A 10,344-nucleotide genomic window follows, 5' to 3' on the forward strand; every position below is an offset into this window, starting at 1 on the left:
CAGAAGAAATCCTCCTTTATTCTCAGTACATAAAAGTATACGACACAAAAACAGAATATGCTCAACTGAACACAAAACAGCATTGTTTACAAAAAACTTACCAGGTATGGCACCGCGAATTTATAATAAATTACCACATACCATAAGAAATAAAGAAGACTTATTTATTTTTAAAAAAATCCTACACGACTTTTTAATTGATAAAGCATACTACTCAGTTAGCGAATTCCTCCTGGATAGATCCATATAAAGACATTATTCTACATAAATTGTTTGTTTGACCTTGTTATTATCAAATCTATGTGACAAATTGACATACTAATGTAATATTAAATTCTATCTACTAAATTTGACATTGTTAATTATTATTGTGACATTTAATTTAATTCTTTTGTATAATTTCTTGAATCACGAAAAATTGATTCTGTTGCATGCCGATATGGTATGATGTAGCTGAACAATATATTTTTTTATGTGACCTATAATATGTACCTACATTATGCAATAAATGATTTTGATTTGATTTGATTTGATTTGATTTGATTTGATAATTTACAAGTTGTCCAATAGCCAGAACAAGCAGATGTACTTCTGCGGGAACCGTCCTAACAAACCTATAGTACTTACATGAACTTTGTTGTACATACGTATATGTCACCGTAAAATTGTGAATTCCGTCAGATTACAATCTGTCGTAGTTAAATTACAATCTAATCTAACCTAACCCACTGTTAGTTTACAATCTAACGCGTTATATTATAAACTGACAGAGTTCACAATTTCACGTTGACATAACTATATACACTCAATACTTTTTTTTAACCTCTTAGGCCCAGTTTTTTGATTCGTAGTTAAAATAACCAATAGTCAAATTTAATAATTAGGAATGACTGATTTTCGAACAATAGTTAGCTTGACTTTTAGTACATTTTTTACCTATTAGTTTACATTTAATATTTGATTAATATTTGACCATTAGTAGTAAAATTTAACAATTAGTTATTTTGACTATGAATAAAAAAAAAACTGGGCCCTAAAGGAAACTCGTGACGTGACTCTCACCTAAATGAAAATTATGATAATATTATCAATTGTGTGACGCACCATGATCCTCTCTGAAGTACTCGTATACCTATTAGGAGTAGGCTCAACTGACACGCATGGAAAATAAGGTGGAAAAATATAATTCCCTTATTCAACAGGCTTGCTCGTTACCCGCAGGTGTTTCATATTACAATACCAATTTTAGAACCGATCTTCCTAATCTTGCATAAGTACTCATTTCATGTAAATTTTGTAACCGACATAAAAATTAAGTAGAGTAAAATTCAAAACAAAATATTAACTGCTGGAAATTAAAACGCTAAAGTAATAATTAAGTTGCATTTTTCTTTTCTAAGTATTGTATCAATGGTAACTTTCATAGAGTTTTCATAGAGATATGGTAGAAACAACAGATTGTTAGAAACTAGTACAATGAAATTCAGATCGCTGTGTCCCGAACTCGTTATCATTAGTATTTTTTCCGAATAAAGAAAGGAACTTTTTAACACAATGTACAAAACTTCGATTCAGCTGGATAACTAGTAGCTAATTGACTAACAGTATTTAGTTATTTACCTAAACGTAAAACAATTGTATTTTCATATAGGGCTACAAAATGTTTGTATTTTAGTAAATCTGCTACGATGTCTGTCATAGACAGAAAGATAGTGCTGTAAGATTTGAGACTACACCATAAAATAACAATATCCCGCTTTCAAAATAAATACCTAAGTATAGCTTTAAGAAGCTCTCCTTAGCTTTAACGACCTGTAATGTAATTTAGCGTCCCCCAGGGGTAATGACGGCTAATGTTTAAATTCACCCGCTACGTCCGGGGAAGACCGGGAATTACATTATGTGTGCATTTCTTTATTATTTTGTTAATAAATGTGTTGTTATGTAATAAATTAGAGTGTTATGAAGAACTTATATTTTGAAACAACAGATGTGGATGTTACTGTAAAAGCTCGAACTACGGTTAATCTTAAGATTTAAGTGTAAGTCTTAGGATTTACCGACATGAGTTGGTAAATGTAAGTATTTCTGAAAATACGACGATTTTTTTGAGCTTTTACCATTCGAATTTAGTATATGCTAGGTTTTACCTCTGTCAGCTGGTAGATGTTGGTTTTAGGAATAAAACAATGAGTAATTCTTAATGGGGAATTATAAAACGATCGAATAAAAAATAACTTAGCGACTAATGATGGCATACTTACTGTTTTAATAACTTGAGCGGTATGAATTTGAGTAAGCGAAAAATTAACTTAACTAACGACGAATATTGATTAATATAATCAAATGCAGAACGAGCTTACAAAAAGTGGGTTATGTTTAATCCATTTTAGATATTAAAATTCTGTCCGTGCGACTACATTACTAAGTGAGCGACTAGAAATACAAAGAGGGCAACTTCAATATTAAGATAGATTCGATTTTTTCCAATTGAAGTAATTTCTGATGATGATGATGATGATGAGATGCGCTGAGCACGTTATGACGTTTTGTTTTACAACAAATCCTAAGATTTACTAACGAAATGGTGGTAAGAGTTCGAATCGCAAACCTTTTGGGACATTTACCATTAGAAATTGGTAGATCTTAGGTTTTACTGGAATATCTTAGGATTTACTGCAATTCGAGCTTTTACAGTAACATGGATACCACTAATCGAGTAAGTACACAAACTTTTTACTTGACTTCGCGATGCAAAGGAAGATAATTTATTATGATGAAAGCTACTTGTTTTTTACTTGGTCACAAAATCAGAAACACACTTTTGCTTCATTAAACATTTTCAAAAATAATGAGTAACAATAGAATATTAATATGCTGTCCAGTGTGAGTATGACGAATCACAAAATTTAATGCATGCATACTTCTTTTTATATGAAAGAAAATAGGAGCAATAGTAGCTAGAAGCAAATACGAGTATTCAAGAAGGAATGTTTTCATTCGATTAACTCTTTTCAACGAAACAAGACGGGATATGGCTACATGCGCCTAATGTTTTGGATAATGAGTTTAATGTGTTCTTAGCTTTACAGGCGAAGCATGAGTACAATATAATGACCCGAGCAATTACGCAGTATTTACATAATCATTTTCATCTGAGTACATTGTGCCTGGCAATAAAGTAGAGCTTAGTAACGAATCGTACGGGCTGTTTTCCACCAAGACGGATGCGACACAAAAAATGGTCTTCTTTAGGTTGATGGCGATGAACTTGCGTTCACAAAATGTGAGAAGACGAACGGTATGGCGGACAAGTTATTTCCACTAATGCGGAGAAGAATAGTGACATCCACGGCAGATATACAATACTGCAGCTGTTTTAGTGCTAATCTCAGTTAAAACTGCACCAAATTATCGTTTTATGCTTTTAAAACGTTTAAACGTCAAATACATTACTTCACAAATTCTTAAGTTGGCCGTGGATGTGACGATATGTGGAGCTGAAGGTTTCCTCTTATTCTTCAGAAGGTCATGTTTTGTATGGAAACGCCAAAAATGTATCTCTTTTCCACCCAGCTCAGCCGTTTCCACTGAAGCTGTTTTGTTTTTTGAATAACTATCTATTAGCAACAGCGCACACTGGGCGACAGTCGCGGCGACTAGACGCCTATTCTTGTCAATTTCATACTCCGCGATGACAAGCTAATAATTATATGAAATTGCCGCGTCTAGTCGCCGCGACTGTCGCCCAGTGTGCACCTACTACATTTAGGCTGAGTTGCACCACCTAAATTTGACCGTAACTGTAACGATAACCGGCGTTTTTTGTATGGAGTTTAACATATTTTTGATGTTTGTCAAAGTTAAAGTAGGATGGTGCAAACCAGCAAGCACCACCATTAGTTTAAGGCTGGTTTTAGAGTCACGCTGACCGTCGGCGCTGACAGCCGAAATGTATGAGGCGTCGGCGTCTCGGCGCCGAGCGATCAGCGTCACTCAAGAACGTTCCCTTCAATTACATATTGATCTGTCAGCGCCGACGATCAGCGAGCGGTCAGCATGACTCTAAAACCATCCTAAATCCTCAAGCTTTTACTAAATTTTAATGTTGTGCGTGTGTTTACCACAATGGTCCAGCGGCGACGGGATACGAACTACTGACCCTCGGTCTATTGCTTGTACTTGACACGTCTCGTTTCCTCTCTCTCGGTCTCCTTCTTGGTGGAAAACGAGCCTAGGTACGTCACAAGGGCTTTTTGTACGAATTTCACACCACTCACTTTTATTCCAATTCTGAGAAAAAGCAATCCCAACTAATATTATAAATGCGAAAGTAACTCTGTCTGTCTGTCTGTCTGTCTGTCTGTCTGTCTGTTACGCTTTCCCGCTTAAACCTCGCAACCGATTTTGATGAAATTTGGCATAGAGATAGTTTGAGTCCCGGGAAAGAACATAGGATAGTTTTTATCCCGGTTTTTGAAACAGGGACGCGCGCGATAAAGTTTTTCTGTGACAGACAAAATTCCACGCGGGCGAAGCCGCGGGCGGAAAGCTAGTTAGATAATATTCGTCGAGCCTTGTTGCTGACACAAACCATTTCTGTTATTGTGTACCAGGATATTAACGCTCTACACAATTGTAGATATTAATAGAAGTAAAGATCAAAATCAGAATTTAATACATAAGAATACATTATGAAAATCTATTTTAATGCACGGACATTAATTAAGTTGATTACAAGAAAAGCTAACGCAATAAAAAAGCGACGATAGCCGAATGGCAAGGTGTCGAGCCGAATTATGATCCGAGGAACTCGGGTTCGATTCCGCGCCACTCGACTATTGTGGTAAACCCACTCGTAACACAAGCATATTTAGCTTATCAAGAGGGGTTAATGGGATTTGTATTTACAAATTGCTAATATTCTACTTATTCATCAAAAGATATAATAAACAACCAATATCGCTATAAATAACACCATGAAGCAAATCAGAAAATTTTCAAGTTACTTGTAAACCAAATTCAATTCCTCTGCAACTTGGCTTTCGTTATTGAATTTGAGTTTTGCAAATTGAAAAGAGGTTATTTGCTGTTAACTTAGTTTTAAATTGGTTTAAGGTTGCTCCAAGACGTATCGGAGAACAGAACCACAAATCGAGTCAACATTCATTTAGCTCTCGGTTACTGAGAATTGAGGTGGTTATTACAAAAATATCACATTTTCGCAATAAAAATTACAGAATGCTGAATATATTCTTCTAGTAAATAACTACCTACAATCAAAATAATACGGTAGATATAAGTAAGTGTTTCTAACAATACACACAATCAAATTACTTGCGCGGTAAAAAACTCAACGTGTATCATAATTTAAACTCTTAGGAGAATATAGTATTAGAGGCCGGTCGATCTATTCTCATAAATAAAACACTGGATACTCATCTTTCACATTATATTGCCTTATTTTAGATACAATTCATCACTTAGCACAAAAGCGCGCGGAGTCGTCTCCGCGCGTCCCTCTATTCTGACGTTTGATGCTAGCGTGACATTGACGTATTGTCAATGTCACTATGACAGCATCTCATTGGCCACAACGATACCGTTATTTTAACGTTTTCGATTTTTCATAATTAACAGTTCGGCCATCCTACATTTCCTTCGTCCTCGAAGGTCTACTCTACTCATAGTACACTTGACGCCTCGTATTGGGATCCGGCCGTGCCACCATTCGCACCACACGCTGGCCGTGAACGCGCTCATAGGCGCCCACGACGTGCCCTGGCTCACGCGCGCCCTGTTGCTCCACNTTACTTATATCATCACTGACAACAAAACAATGTAAGTGAAACATATTGATGCTTAACATTGTGTTTGGGTGAACACCAAGTTGCTCCACACACAAATGCAACTTTATCAAAATAAACTTCTTGTTATTATCTTAGGTAACAGCACAATTGCAAATACTTCAATGAAGTTACCATCTTCAAAGCATTCACAAGAAATACCCAAGTGCTTTAAATAACTTTTTACTTAAGGCTGCTAGCGGCAGTTGGGAAGTTCTAAAGTCTAGCAGTAGACTTTAGCCGATTAATTATTACCACACTCAAGTTAATTGTATGCAATTTCATGCCAATGACAAGAATAAGCACAGTTAAACAACCAAGCCGCAGTGGCACTGCTAGTCTCAGCCCAACCCTTGCAATAAAACATTAATTCAACTCACCAAATATCACAGCTGATTCCTTTTGTATTACATTTTCACTCACCAAATATCACAGCTGATGCCCTTTTGTATTGCATTACCTTCTGTCCAACTAAAAATCACTTATGTGAAGTACCCTTGTTCAGTGTTCAGCTTCACTCAGGTATTGTGCTTGACTGATTTGCTCACCACAGGGCCAACCCGCAGACAGATAAGTCACCACATCTAAAACTCAAGTCAAATCTAAAAAATATGCACACACAACATGCTACAACCAGTAACCTTTTTATTCAACAGCTAACAAATAACCTCAAGATTAAAATCATTTTTACCATGCGACAATAATTAACAATAATGGCTGGTACACAACAATACCTTTAATGTACCACATTCTATATCTTTTATGTAATATCATAATTGGATAAATTTTGGTCACCTACACTTATTTTCAATGTTAGTAATACAATCCAAATGACTACTGGCATTATAAATTAATTGATAAGTTGGAGAAATTCAATATTAACATTATCTTTACTCAAATATAGCATCATGTAACATAATGTGTCTTGCATCTACAGTAACCAGGAGTACACAATAATTATGTTTAACAATTAATTGAAGTATCAATCATTATAAGAATACCAAAAATACACCACATGTTCAACGGCATAACTGGCTGCTTTACTTAATTTCAATTTACAAATTAAGCTAATTAATTTTATCTCATCTTATAGTGCTCAACATCAAGAAAGAAACACCATGACACTAAAACTGGTTTACACAACACAGACCTTAGCTTCAATTTACTTGAATAAAACTAATTATTAATTCTTCTCCAAAATAATGCCAAGAGGTTACTCGGGCATGATCACCAAACTTATTTAATTTATCTGACCATATTCTATCTATTCTTTATTGATTTTAAATCTCAACAGGTTATTCTTCGCAGAAAGCAAACATGAACAAATGAACACCGTTCAATTAATTTCATTTACTTAAATAGTTTATTAGGCATTGCAATTAAAGTGAGCACATACCATAGCTTTCACACACATTCCTGGCATTATCAGTAAAGACTGACAATACCTATAACATTTGATGCATCATTCACTTCCATGCATTATTTTGCTCAAAAAGGAAATGTGTTAATATTGTTGCTGTTGAAATAATCGATAATAATAATAAATCGTACCTGCTCTGGGGCCATCGTTAGTCAAATTGTTCACCACTTACGTGACCACAAGCCAAGTTACGGAAGGGGTATCTTCATAATTTGCGTCCATCATTTCTCGTACTTCAATACTTTTCTGCATCTCACACCTTTGTCAGCGTGGTTTCCTTGACATTCTCTCTTCATTATATTCAATTATAACCATAGAATCGTGGGCGTTTTGTGCTAATATTCGTGACAAATAACACGAAACATTGGTCACCTGGAACACTTTGAAATCACGTTACTATCATAGGTTTCAGATCTCACTTCTGAACTATTAGAGGCCGGTCGATCTATTCTCATAAATAAAACACTGGATACTCATCTTTCACATTATATTGCCTTATTTTAGATACAATTCATCACTTAGCACAAAAGCGCGCGGAGTCGTCTCCGCGCGTCCCTCTATTCTGACGTTTGATGCTAGCGTGACATTGACGTATTGTCAATGTCACTATGACAGCATCTCATTGGCCACAACGATACCGTTATTTTAACGTTTTAGATTTTTCATAATTAACAATAGATATTTGATGAAAAATTGTATTACAAAGCATCTTAACCCGTTCGGGATCGCGAATTCGGTACAATAATTTTGTGATGTCCGTACAGTAGACAGCACATCAACCTTTACATTTTTGTTGCCAAATAGCCTGTATTACAACGAAGTAAGATACCACTGTGTTTAACTTGATGTGCCTACGTAAGTGCATTAGCGAATTCTCAGACAAACGACCGTCCCGGGACGAACTTTTGCAATAGGTCTTTTTGTTTTAATGGCACCCTTCAAAGTTTCAAGCTAAAAGCGAATTGTTGTGTAAAAACTTCCTGCCAGCTTTGATATCTTTAAGTCCAGCTTTATCCTTTCAGAGCCATAGGTAATCTTCATTTTTACGACAAAAGAACATGTTTTGCATCATCTTCAATAAGAAATCTTAATTGAAAATAATTTATTTTCAATTCCTAACTTCTCAAATCTAATTCTTAAATAACTTCTTTTTAAGGCTTCATTGTTTTAAAGTGAAATACCTATAATCTAGTTACAGATACATAAATACATAGGTATTCTTTTTACTTTTGTAAATGTAGGCAACTCTAATTGACCTGATTTTCACTGGAAATAAACTCTTGTTCAGAATATAAATCCCTGGTTTCTGTCACAAATAAAAGTAACATAATGCATTCCCATTAGCCCCGTCGGTTGAAAACATAATTGGGATTTAGTATCCCGCAAATTTCACGGCTTAACAGTCTAAAGGAGATAAAAACTTGGGCAATAAGGTTTCCATTTTTAATGGGCCTCCTAAAGTTATATCGCAAAAGCAAATTGCACTGAATTGTTTCCACTTCCTTGGCAAATGGAAAACAAATAAAAGTGTTTATTAAGGCCATTGTTCGCAAGATACGCGCGGTGTCGTTAAATTAATTATTTAATATCTTTCGAATTTATGATCACTTTCTTTATTTACAAACTTATTGTTTAGGGTAGAATGGGTACGATTGTAACAGGGTACAGTTGTAACAACTCGAACGTTCGAAACTATCTGTCATACAGGCTGTATGGACTTGTCGCCCGCATGTACCTACAGAGGGCTGAGCGTGAGTTTATATCAAACGCGCTCACTAGTGAGCACGTAAAAAAAAGACATTGAATGTATGACGGATTGTACAGCGCCCAGGATTGTAACATTCGAGTTGTTACAACCGTACCCAGTCTACTCTACTTACATTTACACACAATTTCACCGAAATAATGCGACGCTATAAATAACGTCCACGTTATTTATTATTCAAATATTTGGATGTTTAACGAAGGTTTCGTGAATATATTTAATATTCGAGTGGAATCAATTTAAAGGTTTTATTAACGCAATGGAGCATGCTTTCACGGCGATTGGTTCCGGAAAATGCGTGGCTTCGTAAAATATCAAGTGCGATCTAATTGAAAACGTTTTTAAAATGTCCTAATGGACAAACATAAAATAATTTATTTTTATAATAGAAACAACTCCGTGTGGGTTCTAGTAACCATTTTGAAAAAAAATACTGAAAGATGTAAGGCATTTAAGTTCTATTAACAGTTTTACCTAATTTGTAAGCTGAGTCTGAAAACTGAAAACATTTTGCAAGTTTCCCTAGACCATTGAACAAAAATGGGATATTTCGTTGTTAAATATTTGTCACTCAGCTACCATCAAAGAAATAATGGTTTATTTTTAGTTTTCCTTGTTTTCTTTAAGAACGATAATATAGCTATCGCTCTTAGCAAAAGACGAGTATAGCCCATTGCTATAATAGCACCAGTTGTAGCCTACATTCACACCAGTTGGCGGTGTATTTCTGTTTTTACGATATCCGCCGAATCCACGAGTATATCTGTTTGGTTTTACCTTTCTGGGAAGCGGGATATATCTTTGAGAAGCCCCACCTTGTTTCCTGGATCTGTGTTAGACATTTATTGGATTACAGGCGGATTACGTTTCGGACGATGCTACGGCCGATGTTCGGTAAATCGTGTCGCTATAGGTATAAGTGTGGGCAATTTTTGATGCTGGCAATCGATAAGTAAGCGATATTTTATTGTAAGGGTAAGGCGAAACTTTTAGAGGATAAGGACGACAAAATCACATCACAAATTACTCCTTCAAGTGAGACAGATTTTGATCAAACTTTACTTTATTAAGCTTGTACACTGGAATTGGTTAAAGGTAAAATGCTCGTGCTTATCAAGTCATCACTAACTATCAGTTAGTCTCCATTTAATTTGAATAATAGACCACAACAAAAGTATTAATATTACCTATTTTATAGGCCATACAGTGATCATCTGATAGTAATCAGTCATCGCATCCTATAAACATTACATAATTAGGTGAGCTGCTAAAATAGGTTTATAAAGTAAAAGAACGTAAAGCTCAAGACATTT

The 10,344-nt window shown here is 35.3% G+C and overlaps 1 long non-coding RNA gene across 1 annotated transcript; it reads right to left on the reverse strand.

The window, feature by feature from the left end:
- Positions 1 to 6,101: 6,101 nt before the first annotated feature.
- Positions 6,102 to 7,810, reverse strand: LOC114356456 (uncharacterized). The gene is made up of 2 exons (XR_003656221.1): positions 7,398 to 7,810; positions 6,102 to 6,448 (listed from the first exon to the last, which is right to left on the reverse strand). It is a non-coding gene; the product is annotated as an uncharacterized LOC114356456 (long non-coding RNA).
- Positions 7,811 to 10,344: the final 2,534 nt, after the last annotated feature.

This window comes from Ostrinia furnacalis, unplaced genomic scaffold (genome assembly GCF_004193835.3).
Source record: "Ostrinia furnacalis isolate ACB-3 unplaced genomic scaffold, ASM419383v2 OfSCF2809, whole genome shotgun sequence".
NCBI classification, from domain to species: domain Eukaryota; kingdom Metazoa; phylum Arthropoda; class Insecta; order Lepidoptera; family Crambidae; genus Ostrinia; species Ostrinia furnacalis.